Source organism: Parasteatoda tepidariorum, chromosome 4 (genome assembly GCF_982258835.1).
Source record: "Parasteatoda tepidariorum strain Cologne lab strain chromosome 4, Ptep-v5.0, whole genome shotgun sequence".
Taxonomy (NCBI): domain Eukaryota; kingdom Metazoa; phylum Arthropoda; class Arachnida; order Araneae; family Theridiidae; genus Parasteatoda; species Parasteatoda tepidariorum.
Genome location: NC_141758.1, coordinates 32,327,747 through 32,348,827, shown reverse-complemented (window position 1 = coordinate 32,348,827; position 21,081 = coordinate 32,327,747). Strand labels below are relative to the sequence as shown.

At 29.2% G+C, this 21,081-nt stretch overlaps 1 protein-coding gene across 3 annotated transcripts in view; it reads right to left on the bottom strand.

Annotated features, from left to right (window-relative positions):
* The window catches only part of Nos (Nitric oxide synthase), a 236,415-nt gene that overhangs the window by 13,016 nt on the left and 202,318 nt on the right, over nucleotides 1–21,081 (bottom strand). The window lies entirely within an intron of this gene.

Below are 21,081 nucleotides of genomic sequence, written 5' to 3'. Positions count from 1 at the left end.
AAAAAAGAACTTAAATTTCGTTACCACTGAAAAATATTTTTATACAAAGGAGAGCAAGTTGTCATCTCTGTAAATGTATATGGGACAAGGCCGGATTAACCATTAAGCACACTAAGCACGTGCTTAGGGCACCAGAGGATAGGGGGGCACCACAAAGCCTAACTAAATGTTCGCAGTAAAATTTTTTTTTTTTTTTGAAACATTGATAATAAATTTATTATTTTGAGCTTCCATTTTAAGAGTAGATAACAACCATTTCTAAGTACGGAATTTCACATAATAAAAGAAAAAAAAAAACAAAAGATGTTTTGTATCAAAACTTTTCTGTCTTATAATGAAATTAGGTAGTGAATTTCTATGCGATAAAAGCTCTATTTATTTATCCATTACAATGATTCCATAACATACTGCTACGATTCATGTTTACAGAATATTTTTCGCAGTTGTAGAAGTTAATACTCCAGAAATTTGATATTTTTATGAAAAAAAATTTGATTTACAAAATTTTGATGCCATGGTTTGATGATGTAAAAAATGTGATTTTTGATGAGAAAAAACAATCTATGTTGTGCATGTTTGCAGTTTCTGCGCATGTTTTTGTTTATACTACATAAAATATTTGCTTATACTATATTTTTAATTATATTCTCTTTTCAACTAGAAAAGAAGTCATCAAATTACGTAAAGGTTGTGTTGCAAAAATTTATTTCAAAAATTTACGTCAAATAATTTTTTTTATTCACTAAATTAAGAAAAAGGAGCTGTGTTTAAGTATCATTTGTCGAAATTTCTTTGTGGAGGAGAGGTTAAAATTAGGAAAAATATGACCACACACTTCGCATCACTTATGATTTTTTTTATCTATATATATCGAATAACGAAATTAGATTTTAAGATTTAAAATATATACTACATAATATGAATGCAAGCAGCTAGTTTTTGAATAAGGAAAGAATTATAGGTTCCTTAGTCCTAGAGTCTTGTATAAATACAAATGTTATAAAAGTTGAGCACAAAAAATGTGTAAATTCTCAATGTGAACCGGATGTTCGTTGACATTGAAAAATACGTTAAGAAGAGTACCCATTAAAACTAATTTAATTTTGAAAGCAAATGTAAGAAATAAGTAGCAATAAAATAAAATTTTTAATCATTGAATTTTGTTTAGTGCAAGTAAACTATATTTTGTGCATCTTATAACGAAATTTGTAAAAATTATAATTAAGAAATAAGAAAAGTACTGAAAATTTCAAATTAAAAATAAATAGCAAATTTAAGAAAGATATTTTTATTAATTGAATTTTAAAATATGTTTAATAACTAATAAGGAAAATCCTTAATGATAATGATTATATATATATATACAATATATGTGTGTAATTTCATCAACTTTTATTATGATGATAATTTGAACATGTAAATATTTTGAACATGTAAATATTTTGAATATAATAATATTATTTCTGTCACTAAAAAAAAATTTAATAGTTGTGCTTAATTTTTACTTGTAGCTCGTGTGTAAATCAGATTGAAATAAATAAATAATTAGTTAAGGTATTTCCATTATCCATTAATTTTTTCTTAAAATAAAAATTGGTCATTCTGCATAAACGAGAGGGAAAAATATTGTTGTTCCCTGTTATTTTATTATAAGTAATAGACTTCTGGGAAACGTGGTTCAATTTAACCTGATCTTGCTTTCTGCCTATAACAAACAATCAAGTAAAACAACAAAATCTGTATGTTGCCAGCATTCGATTCCATGAATTCAAAGGTTCCTGAAAAGGACCACCGTGATTGTCACCAACATATGTGTTAGAATACAAAGCTAAATTTTCTGAGAAGAAACACTTTAAGGATAAGACAAGCGTAACCAATTGATTTACTACAGACAGAGAACATCCTTTCATCTCAGATATCTTTATAGGGGACTCAATCCCCCTTCTTTTTTTCAAAAGAAAAAAGGGTGCATATCTCAGAAAATTCAAATTGTCTTCCTTTCGAGGGGGGGGGGGTAGATATACAAATAAATGGTGACTTATAAGATTGAAGAAAGTGGGAGGTCTAGGAAAAGAAAAGTTTCTTGATTGACATAATTTTTAACCAATAACATTATTTATGCTACAATCAGTAACTAATTTCTCGTATTTACACACCCCCGTGTATACGTGAATGCACAGAACGTGAGTGCACTGAATCCTACATGAATGCACAGAAAAAGTTTATTCTACTAAAACATTATTCTAAACTATTGCTTTTGAAAGCATGCTGTAATAGTGTAAAACTGATGTTGCTTCAGGTAGTAGCTAAATCCTTCAAATAATTTTATCAATAATTATTATTTATCGATCAATATTGATTTTGTCTAAATCAATATAAGCGAAGAGTTTAATTTTCCTATAGTATTATATTTTAATAATAAAAAATTAAACTTAAATGTAAAAATAAAATTACAATTATTAAAAATTATATAATTTTTTTTACATTTAAGCATTTTATTACACAATAATACTCAAAAGCAATAAAAACAAATTTCAAGCTTTTGTTAAAAATACAATGTGACATGTTTTTTAAGAGGGGCTGCCGTATTATAAGTTTTAAGAAGTAATTAAATTTTTTAAATGAATGATCTTATCGAAATAAATTTCATTCTATGACGTTATAATTAAAATAGTTATTCGATTTAAAATAAAAATTTTAGGTAACAATACACAAATTTTATTTTGATTTATTTTACGAATTTGTCTTTAAATATTGTAAAGAATATGTAAAATATTTAGTACATAAAATTTTAGTAGGCAAAGTAGATTTTAGTTGGTTTAAGATAAATATTGGTTTAATAAAATTACATACATATGATTATTTACATTTATGATTATATTTTTCCAAACCTGAAATTATTTTCTATAAAACTTATGTGGTATTATGTACGCGTATGCATACAGAAATAAAAAATATCGTAACACAAAAAAAGTGAATAAATTAAAAATGATGGTCTGTTATTTTCTACTGATTATTATTTAAGTTCAGTTTTTATATTATATTCATTGTTGCTATATTTATGTTTTTGTTTTGTATTATAAAAACACGAATGTTCTGAATTTGTAAATGAAAATCTGATCATTGAATTTATAGTTATTTAAAGTATTTTGTTTATGCATTTATTTACTTATTGAGAACAGAGTGTTTATTTACTGTAACAGCTTTTTCAGACCTAAGTTTCTGCTATCACTTATGAGAATTTCAAGTACAGGTTTAATGCAGTAGTTTTAAGTGATTTCTATCATTTTTTCTAAAAGGTCATTTTTTTAATAGTCAAATTAAGATTTAATTGATAGTAATTTATTACTCTTAAGCTCCCCTGTACCTTTGACTTTGACAGGTCAACTAACTACGAGAATGTCCAAAATATAGAACAAAATAGTAATAATTTTATTAGATAATTAGTTCTGTTTTCCACAGATGAAATCTAGAGTGAGTTGTTATTATGGAATAAGTTCATTTCAGATTTTTAATCCAGATTTTATAGGATCATTAAAGATAATTGTTGTATTTATAAAATTACTCATCACTATTTTTCCCCTCTTCCTATCATTATTAATATATTAGGTTTTATAAGGAAAAAGGAATAATGAAAAGCATTATTATTTGTAAAAGTTATGCTGTATTATATACAGTGCGTAAAATAAAATAAAAGTAAAAAACTTGAATAACTCTTGATTTAATGATCGGATTGTAACTTACTAGATCTCAAAGGGTTTGAGGGCCAAACTTAAAATATGTTAATTAGTTGGTGCAGAAGTTTTTTTTAAAGTTATGAAATCCGGCAAACGTGCTTCCTCTACCTACATATATAAATGTTATTGTTGTTGAATTTGGATATTTGCTTCTCAAAATATTGATGGTATTCACAATATGGAAATTAAGATCCCAAAAGTTTTTTTAGGTTGAAAGTTTGGACTCTTTTATTCAATTGCAGGTTTCATGCATTTCGCCATGTCCCGAGAACTTTTGAAACGAATTGAAAAAATTTTCCAACTATTAATAAAATTCATTAACCTAAAAATAATTCCCTGTCAAAAATAGTTTTTTTTTTAAAATTATTTATTATTAATGGTCGGAACAATTTTTAATTTAAAAATATGCAAATTTTTATATAATTTTAAAGAATGTTTATTTAAATGGTAAAATATAAAATTTGAACAAAATCTGTCGAAAAGTTCTTGAGAAATTATATGTTAAATATATAACTTTTTTAAAATTGAATAATTAAGGTTTATTTGATTGATTTAGTACACATTAAATTTTGTATTTTGTCATTCAAAATGACATTTGTTCAAATTTTCAATTTAAAGTTCTTTCGACTATTCTGTTAATAAATAAAATAATATAAGATGATTAATACTTCTTAAAAATTATTTTTAGAAAGAACTATTTTTAGGTAAATGAATTTTATTATTGTGAGCTAAAATGTTTTAGTTGGGCTGAAAAATTCTCGACATATGGCTATTTATTTCGAGAGTCAAGAATTCGAATCAATCGGAAAAAAAGACATGCTTTTTTTAGAAAAAGTACTTGTCTGTTTTTTTAATTTAAAGTATTTTGAGTCTTAGTATATAAAAGTTCAAACTTTCGATCATAAGTTATTCGAAGTGTTTGCTTTTTTTACACATTGTACATACACACAAACATAAGTTATTTTTTTAATTTTAATTGAAAAGTTTTCAATTGATTCTATTTTAATTTTTTTATTTAATTTGAATAAATACTTTTTTTTTTTACAAAAAATTTTGATTTTATATTTTGAATTAACTCGTGACTTAGTACTAGATATATTTGATTTGTTGAGGAGGGGGCACCAAAGTATTTTCAGTGCTTAGGGCCTCAAGAGGTCTTAATCCGGCCCTGATATGGGATCAGGCCTGAAAGCGAGACGGAAAAGAGAAAATACTGGTAGGAGAACTATTTCAATATTAGATATTATTCGGGAGGAGTTAATCTATTTTCAACAATAAACTGTTCACTTCAATTAACTTTTACTCAGCGGAGAAGCAATTCAATATAAAAATTGTATCCGTTATAAACAATTGGTAATTAAAGAATTTTATTATTCCCAAAAAAAAAATTAAAAAATGAAATTTATTTGTTACCAGTTTTTACTCTTTTCCGTCTTGATATATATGGGCTTTCAGCCCTGCATTGGATGCCACAGAAGTGGTAAAAATTCCAATCCATATTATTATATTATGTCCCATTAAATTATTTAGCACGTTGAATGTCACGCTAATTTTACGTGGCTTGCCCATCTGGCCTACCGGTAAATAACTACAAACTAAATTTACATATATTAGAGAAATTTTGATAGTTTTTTTTAATAGGTTTAGCATAATATTATTAAAGAAAAGTTTTGAATTATATAGACCTACGAATTGCTTAGAATAAGTAAAAACTTAACCCAATAATTAAGCATGAAATCACAAGAAATAGAGCCACATACCTGGGTGATGGTTGAAACTAGACTACATATTTTATTATAGAAAAGAGGTTATAGAAAAGAGGTTATATTAAAGACAACACTGCTGCCATCTATGTCAGCATTTGTGATGCCATCTATTTACAACAATATAAACTAATTCTTTCAACACTCCCACTTTAGTTTACATTTTTGGGAATACTAAAAGAAAATCACAAATGTACAAAACAAAAAAAAATATCAATAAATCATTTTAGTCCCATTGATTTTCCACAATGTTCATGCTTAGTTCTATTAACAGTTTTTGTTAAATAGTCCGCAATCATTTGCGACGTTTCTACACCTTGTATTGTAACATGGCCAAGTTTCACAGCCTCACGTACAAAATGATGCTGTACATCTATGTGCTTTGTTCGTCCGTGAAATTGACTATTCTTAGTCAAACTTATCGCACCATTATTATCATTAAAAATGACTAATGGTTTTTCTGCTGAAACACATAGGTCCGCCACAATCTTCCTAAGCCAAATGGCTTCTTTTGTCGCTGCAGATATAGACATGTACTCCGCTTCTGTAGTGCTCGTTGCCACTGTCGGTTGTCGTTTGCTACACCAGGAAACGGCTCCGCCTCCAATTGTAAACGCATATCCAGTTGTTGACCTACGGTCACCAATGTCTCCGCCGTAGTTGGAGTCGCAGTATCCCACTATTTCACTACCATATTCTTTTGAATAGTTTAATGTAGTATCAGTGGTACCTCTGAGGTACCGGAAAATTCTTTTGACACTCTTCCAGTGTGTTTGCGATGGGTTGCAGCAAAATTGGCATACAGTGTTCACTGCATGTGCAATGTCTGGACGAGTAGCTTGGGCTGCATAAAGCAGGCTACCAACCGCTGCTTGAAAAGGAATAGTTGACTTACGTTCCTTTAAATCACCATTTTTAAGTTCAACCTTTGTCAAGACTTGATTTGGATCAAGTGGTGTGGCAACTGGATGCGACTCATGCATGCTATATTTTTTAAGTATTCTCTCAATGTACTGGGTTTGATTTAGGTTAATGGACCCTTCTGATCTATTGCGCTCTATTTTAATACCTAAACAATAATTGGCTTCACCTAAATCTTTCATTTCAAATCTTTCACTTAGTTGCTTCTTCACTAAATTTTTAAGTCTTACTGAGTTGCTAAAAATCAAGAGGTCGTCTACATAAATAGCTACAATTACAAGCTCTTTACTTTCATTTAGTTTAATATACACGCAACTATCAAAAGAACTTTGCCTAAATCCCATTTCAACTAAGCCTTCTTCTAATGTCAGATACCAAAGCCTGCCACTTTGCTTTAAGCCATCTAGAGCTTTATTAAGTTTAAGAACTTTCCCATTTAAATTTTGTTCGTAATATTCATTAAACCCATCTGGAATTTTCATGTATATTTCTTCATTTAGTGTCCCTTGAACAAAAGCCATAACAGCATCCATTTGATCGATTTCCCAATCATAAATAGCTGCATAAGCCAACAAAACTCTTAATGTTACATAACGAACTACTGGGGAAAACGTTTCTGTATAATCTATTCCTTCGATCTGGGAGAAACCTTTAGCTACTAAACGGGTTTTATACCTTTCAATATCTCCATTAACATTATGTTTTATTTTGAATACCCATTTGCAATCAACAATGTTTTTATTTTTAGGCTTATTTACTATGTCCCAAGTTTTGTTTTTAATGTGACCCGCTATTGTTTCACATAAAGATTCTCTCCAATGCCTAGCATTACTACCATTGAGTGCCTCATCAATAGTATTAGGTTCAGAAAGAAGTTCATTTATTGCCACTAAAGCATCTGCAAAGAAAATAGGATCTAAATTTGGCATTTGCAAATCTGGCATACCATTGGTATCAAAATTTTGATAACGAACAGGAAGTTTAACTGTTCTTCCTATAGGTGTCAATTTTGGCATGTCATTATCTACAGTTACATTATTACTCTCATCATTATTTACAAAATCGCCTCTATTCAAACCATTAATGTCATCCTGACCTGCATTAATATCATTTTGGAAATTTAATTCATTATCACCCCTGCTAACATTATCATCATTTTGGAGTTTATCTGATGTGTTGTCAAAATCAACAATGCTCCCACTGAATAAAGAGTCATCACTGAACTCTGGTGAACTTTTGTCACTGTTATTGTCATGATACATATCATGTTCCAAAAAATGCACATCTCTGGCTACAACAATACTATAATTAGTTGGATCAATTAGACGATAGCCCTTCCTATCCTTACAATACCCAACAAACATTAACTCTCTAGCTTTCATATCCCATTTTAAACGCTTCTGTTTGGGAATATGAACAAAAGCCCGACACCCAAACACCCTTAAGTATTTCAAGTTTGGCTTTTCACCACTCCATTTCTCAAAAGGTGTCATGTCTGGAACCGCAATGGTTGGAGATATATTTTTACAATGAGCTGCTGTTTCAACTGCTTCAGCCCAATATTCCTGGCCAAGGTGGGCATCCACCAACATAGACCGAGCTCGCTCAACGAGTGTTCTGTTGTTGCGTTCTGCAACCCCCATTTGCTCCGGTGTATAAGGGATAGACTTTTGATGCTGAATCCCTTTGGAAGCTAGAAAACTATCCATTTCATTATTAACATACTCCGTCCCATTATCAGAGCGTAAAACCTTAATAGGTTTGCCAATTTGTCGCTCTACATATGCCTGAAAGTCTTTGAATTTTCCAAGAGCTTCAAATTTATTCTTTATAAAGTAAACAAAAGTCATTCGTGACAAATCATCTATGAAACTTATAAAGTACCGAGAACCGCCTATTGATAAAACACTCATTGGTCCACAGAGGTCACTATGCACTAAGCCTAACAATTCTTTTGCTCGTTTAGCCTTACCCTTAGGAAATGGTTGTTTATGCATTTTACCTTTTATGCATGGTATACAATCATTAATTTTTCCATTAAAAGAGAAACCCTCAACCATATCTTGCAATCTAACCATCCCTCCTTCACTTAAATGACCTATTTTCTTATGCAATATTTCATTTGATGAGTTTTGAGCAGTAATTAAAGCCATATCATTATGAATATCTAAAGAATATAATCTATCGCTTACACCTGTTCCACTAGCTACTAAATTATCACCCTTATGAACAAAACATCTTTCCCCTGTAAAGGTAGTAACCATCCCAAAAGTTTTGTTTAAATACTTAATAGATAGCAAGTTAGCAGTCAGTTTTGGAACATGCAATACATTATTAAAAGTTACTTTTGCTTTCTCCCCATTTCTAGATAAGAGAAAACTAACACTCCCTTCCCCCTCAACTTCTATAACAGAGCTGCCTGTTTTAATTTGACTAATACTTGCAGTTTGATAATCTGTTATCAATTCTTTATATGGGGTCATATGGAACGAAGCACAAGAGTCCATGTACCAAACATTAGGATTTGGATTAGAATTTGCAACATAGATACCTGCTACATAAGCTTCTTCCTTCATAGGAGTCTTACTAGAAGTAGGCTTTACATTACCCTTTTTGTTAAATTTATCATACGCATTTTTCTGGCGTAGGGGTCTTTGACAATCTATACTTTTATGCCCAAACAAATTACATTTGAAGCACTTCCCCTTAAACTTATTCCTGCCTTTAAACTTCTCATTAAGGAAAGCTTGATCTAAATTCCCATCAGAATTTGGTTTATCATCCTCAGCCATTAATCTAGTTTTAACGTTATCAACAGTTATCTCTTCCCCACAATTTTTCAAAGCCATAATAAGGGGTTCAAATCTATCAGGTAAGTTAGCTAAAATTATTCCAGCTATTAATTCCTCATCTGCTTTAACTCCTGTTGATTTTAATTGCTGATATGCTGAAATTACTTTATGAAGGTAGTCACACATGTCCTTACAATCTGAATACTTAGTGTTAACCAATTCTTTAATTACAGACACTTTTCTAGTTATTCCTTTATCATCATAAGTTTTTGATAATACTTCCCAGGCTTCTTTGCCACTAGATAAGTCCCTCAAATCATTAAAAATTGTTTCACTAACCCCTTCAACTATGTATGACAAAGCTTTGGCATCTAAAGCTACATCTTCCTTTTTCCCTTCAACATAATCCCATAAATCTCTTTTAATTAAGTGCATTTTCATGGCAAACTTCCAATCAGCATAATTTACCCTCCCAGTTAATTTTTTATGGCTAAAAGAACCTTCTCCCCCTGGCATGATTATTTTTCTTTGTAAACTTGAAATTAAACTATCAAAAAATATAACTATAAAATAATAAATTTTCTATTAAAACATAGTTAGATTAAATTAGTTACAAAGTTTAAAAAAAAAGAACAACAACATTTATTTAAGTGTTAGCATTTAAGCCTAACCATGTGTTAACACATGCTACCATAATTTATCTATCTTTAATTCTAAAAATTATCAAAGAATTTAAAAATAAATATATTAAACTTAATAAATGTTAGCTATAAATTTCTTGGATCATCCTGGGCCCATAACCTAAAAACTTAACCCAATAATTAAGCATGAAATCACAAGAAATAGAGCCACATACCTGGGTGATGGTTGAAACTAGACTACATATTTTATTATAGAAAAGAGGTTATAGAAAAGAGGTTATATTAAAGACAACACTGCTGCCATCTATGTCAGCATTTGTGATGCCATCTATTTACAACAATATAAACTAATTCTTTCAACAATAAGTGGTGGATAAAAATCTACTTAATTGAATTTATTAAACCCAGAATCACAATTAATAAACTACAGCTTGAAAATATTTATTTGCTGTCCGGAGCAAGTTGGCATCTCTGTGTATATAAATAAAACTATTTTTGTGTGTTCTATATTGTATTAAATTTTTTTTAAACCATTTTAGGAACGAGGATTTTTATTTAAAATAAAAGCCTGTTAGCAGTTTCTATGGTAATGAGAAAGAATTATGTTGGTTCTTTAAAGTAGTTAATTATGAAATCTATTATAGAAACTTGCATTTAATTAACACATTTTACAAATTTTAGACGCAAGTGGCATCCCTGAAATGTGAAACTAAAATCTTTTAGAAAATCCAAAAGATTAAGTTTATAGAAAAGAATAAAACCCTAGTTGAGGATCGTTCTGTATTCGAGGCGAAGTTGTTTGCAGTTTCAATTATTTTAAATATATAAGTATATGTAATTTAAGTTGATTTCGATTTCTCAGGCAAGTACTTGAAATTTTGTCACAAATTAAATCGATACAGATTTGAAAGATATTGGTTTTGCAGAAATTTTTTCAAAAAATGCAAATTTATAAAGTAATAATGTAAAAAACGTACAAAAAGGGAAAAATTATTTTTAAATTATAATGAAAAACAGATAAAAAAAACTTATAAAATTTAATAAGTGCTGATTTCGCAGTAACTTATGCAGATGCCACCTTTCTCCGCTTTGTAAACAAATACTTTTAGTGGTAACAAAATTTGAGTTATTTTCAATTTAGTATTTTTCATTTCAAATAATTTTTTTTTCTTTACATAGCAGAAGTTCAAATATCATAGGAAATACAATTTTATTACAGTTACCTCGTAGTGACACTTTAAAAGAGTGGGTGTAATTATCATTATTCTACATTTTACATTATTACCACATTAATTTTTAATTCGCTACCAATTTGCTAAAACGTTTGAAGAAGGTGGAGCAATTGACATATCTGGCATTGCTTGCTTTTTCTGCAGGGATTCCATCTACTACGCTTGTTGTAAAACATATTTTAGAGTGATAGAAAATTAATCCTTTTAGAATTTTGGGTAATTTTGACAAAATTTTAATCGCCTAGCCATGAGTGGGGTTTCAAGTTAACTTTTGAACCATTTGCATGTAATGATGTGGAAAATAAGATTAACATGTTGAATGCCATGGGGGTGACCGGAGAAGCCAAGATTATTAGAAACACATAATTCGAGCAAAGTATGGCATAATATAGCAAAGTATGTACTTATGTACTACTTACGTATGTACTTGTATAACTACATACTTTGTTAATACTTATGCGCATGTAATGCATGGATGTACAAAAAATAGTTCTATGCACAATGTACGCATGTACATACAGCGTATAGATGTACATAATTACAAGTAATGTACAAATACATGCGTACATTTAAATATATGTAATTACAATATACACATACATTGTGCATACATTAAAAAATTTATATGAGTAAAGTTATTAAAATTTGTTTTAAAATTTATTCTAAGGCATATGAAACTCGACCTCATATTTTTTAGAAAGCAAACGATAATTTTATTTTGAATTTCTAAATATTAATTCCACACGTAAAAGTTACCGTCTTTCTTACCATTAGAAAAACTTCTATGAATCATGCATTATGTTATCAAAAAAATAAATCTGTATTGTCAAACATTTCATGAAAATACCTGAAAATAATTTTTTATTCAGACAATTTCAAAATGATATAGAACAATAAAAGCTGAAAACTAAATTTAAATATCGTTTGATTTTGTCATTTAACTTGCTTGAGTCATTAAAAGTTAACTTACATGCATTTTATTTATTGCATTTTACACATATTTAGACATGAATGTAATGTACATATGTATACGTGTAATGTATGTGCGCATGTACAATGTATGTACATGCATTCATGTATTGTACGTGCATATATAGTGCATATGGATATACATACATGGAACATACGTGTATTGTACATGTGTCGATACATGCATTGTACATATATACATTGCGCCATATGCATAGATAGGGATAGAATGCATGTACACATGTAAAATTTGTACGAAAGATATACATTTTACATACACAAATATTTGCATAAAATGCATATATTCATTGTGTATAAATGTACATGTCTACATTGTTTGCACATACATACGTAATTATTATCTATATACATACGTACATATATTTTATACCTACAATATAAGTGTATGCACATGGGTGTGAAACTAAAATGTCTAAACATATGTACTAGATAAAATCATATGTGCATACATTTTAGTTACATTAATTTGTACGTATACAAATACGTACAAAATGCAGTACATGTTAATACGTGCAAAATGTATCATTATAAAATACATTCTACTATCTACTGTAAAATATAATCATTTATAAGAATACAATAGTCTTGTAATCGTGTATTTAGATTACATGTAGTCATAATTACGGCTGTAATCAAAATTTTGAAAATTGTAATCATGATTACAAGTAATTTATTACTGTAATCAAAACATGTAATCGATTACATTTTTGGCCAACTCTGAGTACACCCAACTAAAAAAAAAAACGGTAAATACGTAAGTTTTGCAAATATTTGACTATTTTTGCTTGCTTTTTAAAAGGTATAACATGCTGTAAGTACTTTAAAGTGGTGAATTATATAAGCCTACGAATTATTTAGAAATAGTGGTGGATAACAATCTACAAAATTGAATTTATGAAATCAAGAATCACAGTTGATAAACTACCACTTTAAAATATATACTTGCTCTCCGGAGCAAATTGGCATCTCTGCTGTTATTTCTCAATGACACTTATAAAAAGTAGGCGTAATTATCCTTGTTCTTTACTATTTAATTCGCTACTTATTTATTAAAACTTTTGCTGAAAGAGTAGCGGCTGGCATCCTTGGAGAAATAAGAATATTATGGACAGACAGGTGTGATTGATTTTTACAAAAAATAATAATAAATAAATTTAAAAAAAATATATCAGGGTGTACTGAGAGAATTAATTTAATCTTTGTGGGGTGGCCACAGTTTGTGAAAACTTTAAAAAGTTACATATTTTATGGGGCTATCGTAAATTTTATAGGTTTCAATTTCACGCCAATTTCAGGAATACATTTGGTATCCGTAACAAAGATATTTAATTTACAAATATTTTAGGTCGATAGCAATTATTAGGAAGTTCGTGCCATTTATCGATGGACGGTCCGATAAAAATATTCAAGTGGAAGCAAACTACTCAACAAAGCAAGATTGAAATTTTCCTCTCTTCGTGACTACTTCAATTTATTTAGCATATATGCATACCCAAATCTTTGTTTAGATTAAGAAAATTTAATAATCCACAAGATATTTATTCTATACTATAAATTTTGCAAGCTCTTGATTATTTTTGGCGGAACAACGGGAGCAGTGGCGTACGCAAGAGAGGGGTTTAGGGGTTTAAACACCCCCCCTTGAGCTCGGTCAAAATGGCAAAAATAAAAATTTTAGTAGAAATTATGCGAGCTATTATTTTGTAAGACTATATATTTTTATGTGCCTTATGCCTACTTTTTTTCCTCATGGTATTTCTCAGAATACAGAAAAAACATTTACTGTAATAGGGTTGTACTTTTGAAACCAAAATCACGTGATATATATACATATATATGTATATATATATGTAATACAAGAATTAAATACTTTTGTATTAATAAAAGAATTAAAACTCTTTCGGTTTCATAAAATGTCTTTGTTAAAGAATAAGCGTAGAGAGATTCTATTTTGGGAATTCAAGGCTGAAAACATACCATTGAAATATAAATAGATTTATATTTCAAAGGAAGAGTTATTTTTAGAATCGTTCCCTTTTTCAATTCCATATAAGGAAGCAGAAATGATTTTCCTTAATGCGTAAGGATACAAGGAATGTACGAATGTGCCTTTTTACTCCAAATCTATGTTGGTATAAAACCTAAGAACGCATTGTTTTGCGTGTCCTTTTCATCTTGATGTGATCCCGATAAGCTGTTCCGGGATTGTCTGGAGTCTTGGCCACTCCCTCCCCATTTGCAGGAGTTTGGGGTGGATGTATTACAAGACGCCAGGATAATACTTGCGGAGGAAGTTTACCCATTTTTATCTCGCAAAAACTAAGCGTAAAGTAGTCTGGCTGACTGCTAAGTTGAAATTTTCCATCACCCCCGGAGGAGAAAAAAATCGGCAGTGAAAAAAACGATGAAGGAAGGATGGCGATTTTCCACCCGTACTACTTGTACCTCGTCGTGGAGAGTGTCCCCTGAAACCAGTGAAAGTATCCCATCCGATGATCCTACAGTGTCCCATCCATTGAGTTCTGATGTTCATTAGTGCTCAAAAAGAAATTTCACTTTGGTTCAAATATGAATTAGTCTCTTACAAGAATTGTTTTCTAAAAAAGGGAAAACAAAAGTGAATGTGCGCGAATCTTAATCATGGATATTCATGAATTGCAAAGATTTAAGTGCGCGAAAGAAAAAAGAAAAAAAAAGTGATATATTTTGTGTCTCTCGTCAACGAAAATAGATGAAAGTCAAATGGAAAGGATTTACTGTAGATATATTTTCTTTCTCAATGTTGTGATTAAAAATTTTAGTAATATTAGATATGATATGATAATCTAAATATTTTATTTTGAATAATGGAATAGAGTATTATTATGATTAGATTGAATTTCTTGTGTTTATATATATATTTTTTATATATAATATTGATATAATATTGTTTAGTGCATTTAAAATGTTTTTGAAGAAAAAAAAAATAAATGTGATTCAAACGTCAATTAAGCTAGTGACGGCAAACTAAATTAAATTTTTTTTAAACTTTTGTTTCCAAATGATATTTTAGATTTAACCACATGAAAAATTAAATTGTTCAGAACTTTCTTTTGAACTTAAAAATGAAGAGTTTTTCAAATAAACTTAAAGAAAGTGTAATACTTCTTTTACTTTTTCGGACTTGGTCAAAACTAAAAATTCCTATTTTAAAAAATGTGAAACCCAAACAAACGGACAGTTAACACTTAACAAAATTTGTGAGACTCCCTTATTACGATAGGCTAAATTTTTAACTCAGCAAAGTTTTTATACTTGATACTGATTTACCATGTGCTTTAGTAGGGTTGTAGACTTGCAGGGATTTTTGTTTGTTTATTCATTGTGTCGGGCCAGTTGTTATTCTATTTGGTAAGAGACTGATCATCTCTGCTAATTCTAAAAGTGACAACTTATCTTTGCACATTAAACAGCAGAATTCTCAAAACGTTAAGGTTAAAAATGGTGAAAAAGATGTTTCAAAAAAAGTAAACATCGAAAAAAGAAAAGAATGATGCTTCAAAAAAGTAAGCATCGAAAAAATGAATGTTAAGGATGTTTCAGTAAAAGTAAACATCAAAAAATAGAAAGAAAGAATGTCCAAAAAGCTCAAATGATTCGAAGATAGATCTAGGTAATGGATGCGTTCATTATCAGGTTAATATCGACGAAAAAATATGTAAAGGGTAACAAAAACAAAAAAGCAAAGGAAAAATAGGAAAAAGAAAGAATGACCAAGAAACTGATAACAAAAACAAAATAAATGAAAAGAAATTTAAGTAAACAAAATTTTGAAAAAGTACATGTATCAAAGCATAGGAAATCACAAACCACAAATGTTGAAATTAAATTCTAAATAAATGACGCATGTTGTCCATAAAAATTTTGTATATTTTTGTGTGAAAAGTTTTTGAAAATTTTAGTTGAATAGTTATATTTCATCAAGTATAAAATATTTTTAACCACACAGAATCTTAAATTCTGATTAAATGACACTTGTTGTCCAGTTCGTTTCCATAAAAAGTTGTATGTTTTTGTGTGAAATTTTTTTTGAATATTTTAGTAGATTAGTTTTATAAATGTTTAATTTTCTTTCTGTTTATTTACTAAATAGATAAATTGCATAATCATGTTTTTCATATTTTTCTCATTGTAAAAAATTTTATTTTTCTTCTCATAATTGAAAAAATGTTGTTTGTAGTAGGGAAAAGGAACAATCGTACCAACCTAAAAATTTTAAATTTAAAGTATTCAAAATTTTTTTTGGCTCACCAAAAATTTTTTTTGGGGGGGATGTAATACAAGAATTAAATACTTTTGTATTAATAAAAGAATTAAAACTCTTTCGGTTTCATAAAATGTCTTTGTTAAAGAATAAGCGTAGAGAGATTCTATTTTGGGAATTCAAGGCTGAAAACATACCATTGAAATATAAATAGATTTATATTTCAAAGGAAGAGTTATTTTTAGAATCGTTCCCTTTTTCAATTCCATATAAGGAAGCAGAAATGATTTTCCTTAATGCGTAAGGATACAAGGAATGTACGAATGTGCCTTTTTACTCCAAATCTATGTTGGTATAAAACTTAAGAACGCATTGTTTTGCGTGTCCTTTTCATCTTGATGTGATCCCGATAAGCTGTTCCGGGATTGTCTGGAGTCTTGGCCACTCCCCCCCCCATTTGCAGGAGTTTGGGGTGGATGTATTACAAGACGCCAGGATAATACTTGCGGAGGAAGTTTACCCATTTTTATCTCGCAAAAACTAAGCGTAAAGTAGTCTGGCTGACTGCTAAGTTGAAATTTTCCATCACCCCCGGAGGAGAAAAAAATCGGCAGTGAAAAAAACGATGAAGGAAGGATGGAGATTTTCCACCCGTACTACTTGTACCTCGTCGTGGAGAGTGTCCCCTGAAACCAGTGAAAGTATCCCATCCGATGATCCTACAGTGTCCCATCCATTGAGTTCTGATGTTCATTAGTGCTCAAAAAGAAATTTCACTTTGGTTCAAATATGAATTAGTCTCTTACAAGAATTGTTTTCTAAAAAAGGGAAAACAAAAGTGAATGTGCGCGAATCTTAATCATGGATATTCATGAATTGCAAAGATTTAAGTGCGCGAAAGAAAAAAGAAAAAAAAAGTGATATATTTTGTGTCTCTCGTCAACGAAAATAGATGAAGGTCAAATGGAAAGGATTTACTGTAGATATATTTTTTTTCTCTCTCATTTTTTTTTCTTTCTCAATGTTGTGATTAAAAATGTTAGTAATATTAGATATGATATGATAATCTAAATATTTTATTTTGAATAATGGAATAGAGTATTATTATGATTAGATTGAATTTCTTGTGTTTATATATATATTTTTTATATATAATATTGATATAATATTGTTTAGTGCATTTAAAATGTTTTTGAAGAAAAAAAAAATAAATGTGATTCAAACGTCAATTAAGCTAGTGACGGCAAACTAAATTAAATTTTTTTTAAACTTTTGTTTCCAAATGATATTTTAGATTTAACCACATGAAAAATTAAATTGTTCAGAACTTTCTTTTGAACTTAAAAATGAAGAGTTTTTCAAATAAACTTAAAGAAAGTGTAATACTTCTTTTACTTTTTCGGACTTGGTCAAAACTAAAAATTCCTATTTTAAAAAATGTGAAACCCAAACAAACGGACAGTTAACACTTAACAAAATTTGTGAGACTCCCTTATTACGATAGGCTAAATTTTTAACTCAGTTAAGTTTTTATACTTGATACTGATTTACCATGTGCTTTAGTAGGGTTGTAGACTTGCAGGGATTTTTGTTTGTTTATTCATTGTGTCGGGCCAGTTGTTATTCTATTTGGTAAGAGACTGATCATCTCTGCTAATTCTAAAAGTGACAACTTATCTTTGCACATTAAACAGCAGAATTCTCAAAACGTTAAGGTTAAAAATGGTGAAAAAGATGTTTCAAAAAAAGTAAACATCGAAAAAAGAAAAGAATGATGCTTCAAAAAAGTAAGCATCGAAAAAATGAATGTTAAGGATGTTTCAGTAAAAGTAAACATCAAAAAATAGAAAGAAAGAATGTCCAAAAAGCTCAAATGATTCGAAGATAGATCTAGGTAATGGATGCGTTCATTATCAGGTTAATATCGACGAAAAAATATGTAAAGGGTAACAAAAACAAAAAAGCAAAGGAAAAATAGGAAAAAGAAAGAATGACCAAGAAACTGATAACAAAAACAAAATAAATGAAAAGAAATTTAAGTAAACAAAATTTTGAAAAAGTACATGTATCAAAGCATAGGAAATCACAAACCACAAATGTTGAAATTAAATTCTAAATAAATGACGCATGTTGTCCATAAAAATTTTGTATATTTTTGTGTGAAAAGTTTTTGAAAATTTTAGTTGAATAGTTATATTTCATCAAGTATAAAATATTTTTAACCACACAGAATCTTAAATTCTGATTAAATGACACTTGTTGTCCAGTTCGTTTCCATAAAAAGTTGTATGTTTTTGTGTGAAATTTTTTTTGAATATTTTAGTAGATTAGTTTTATAAATGTTTAATTTTCTTTCTGTTTATTTACTAAATAGATAAATTGCATAATCATGTTTTTCATATTTTTCTCATTGTAAAAAATTTTATTTTTCTTCTCATAATTGAAAAAATGTTGTTTGTAGTAGGGAAAAGGAACAATCGTACCAACCTAAAAATTTTAAATTTAAAGTATTCAAAATTTTTTTTGGCTCACCAAAAATTTTTTTTGGGGGGGGATGTAATACAAGAATTAAATACTTTTGTATTAATAAAAGAATTAAAACTCTTTCGGTTTCATAAAATGTCTTTGTTAAAGAATAAGCGTAGAGAGATTCTATTTTGGGAATTCAAGGCTGAAAACATACCATTGAAATATAAATAGATTTATATTTCAAAGGAAGAGTTATTTTTAGAATCGTTCCCTTTTTCAATTCCATATAAGGAAGCAGAAATGATTTTCCTTAATGCGTAAGGATACAAGGAATGTACGAATGTGCCTTTTTACTCCAAATCTATGTTGGTATAAAACCTAAGAACGCATTGTTTTGCGTGTCCTTTTCATCTTGATGTGATCCCGATAAGCTGTTCCGGGATTGTCTGGAGTCTTGGCCACTCCCCCCCCATTTGCAGGAGTTTGGGGTGGATGTATTACAAGACGCCAGGATAATACTTGCGGAGGAAGTTTACCCATTTTTATCTCGCAAAAACTAAGCGTAAAGTAGTCTGGCTGACTGCTAAGTTGAAATTTTCCATCACCCCCGGAGGAGAAAAAAATCGGCAGTGAAAAAAACGATGAAGGAAGGATGGAGATTTTCCACCCGTACTACTTGTACCTCGTCGTGGAGAGTGTCCCCTGAAACCAGTGAAAGTATCCCATCCGATGATCCTACAGTGTCCCATCCATTGAGTTCTGATGTTCATTAGTGCTCAAAAAGAAATTTCACTTTGGTTCAAATATGAATTAGTCTCTTACAAGAATTGTTTGCTAAAAAAGGGAAAACAAAAGTGAATGTGCGCGAATCTTAATCATGGATATTCATGAATTGCAAAGATTTAAGTGCGCGAAAGAAAAAAGAAAAAAAAAGTGATATATTTTGTGTCTCTCGTCAACGAAAATAGATGAAGGTCAAATGGAAAGGATTTACTGTAGATATATTTTTTTTCTCTCTCATTTTTTTTTCTTTCTCAATGTTGTGATTAAAAATGTTAGTAATATTAGATATGATATGATAATCTAAATATTTTATTTTGAATAATGGAATAGAGTATTATTATGATTAGATTGAATTTCTTGTGTTTATATATATATTTTTTATATATAATATTGATATAATATTGTTTAGTGCATTTAAAATGTTTTTGAAGAAAAAAAAAATAAATGTGATTCAAACGTCAATTAAGCTAGTGACGGCAAACTAAATTAAATTTTTTTTAAACTTTTGTTTCCAAATGATATTTTAGATTTAACCACATGAAAAATTAAATTGTTCAGAACTTTCTTTTGAACTTAAAAATGAAGAGTTTTTCAAATAAACTTAAAGAAAGTGTAATACTTCTTTTACTTTTTCGGACTTGGTCAAAACTAAAAATTCCTATTTTAAAAAATGTGAAACCCAAACAAACGGACAGTTAACACTTAACAAAATTTGTGAGACTCCCTTATTACGATGGGCTAAATTTTTAACTCAGCAAAGTTTTTATACTTGATACTGATTTACCATGTGCTTTAGTAGGGTTGTAGACTTGCAGGGATTTTTGTTTGTTTATTCATTGTGTCGGGCCAGTTGTTATTCTATTTGGTAAGAGACTGATCATCTCTGCTAATTCTAAAAGTGACAACTTATCTTTGCACATTAAACAGCAGAATTCTCAAAACGTTAAGGTTAAAAATGGTGAAAAAGATGTTTCAAAAAAAGTAAACATCGAAAAAAGAAAAGAATGATGCTTCAAAAAAGTAAGCATCGAAAAAATGAATGTTAAGGATGTTTCAGTAAAAGTAAACATCAAAAAATAGAAAGAAAGAATGTCCAAAAAGCTCAAATGATTCGAAGATAGATCTAGGTAATGGATGCGTTCATTATCAGGTTAATATCGACGAAAAAATATGTAAAGGGTAACAAAAACAAAAAAGCAAAGGAAAAATAGGAAAAAGAAAGAATGACCAAGAAACTGATAACAAAAACAAAATAAATGAAAAGAAATTTAAGTAAACAAAATTTTGAAAAAGTACATGTATCAAAGCATAGGAAATCACAAACCACAAATGTTGAAATTAAATTCTAAATAAATGACGCATGTTGTCCATAAAAATTTTGTATATTTTTGTGTGAAAAGTTTTTGAAAATTTTAGTTGAATAGTTATATTTCATCAAGTATAAAATATTTTTAACCACACAGAATCTTAAATTCTGATTAAATGACACTTGTTGTCCAGTTCGTTTCCA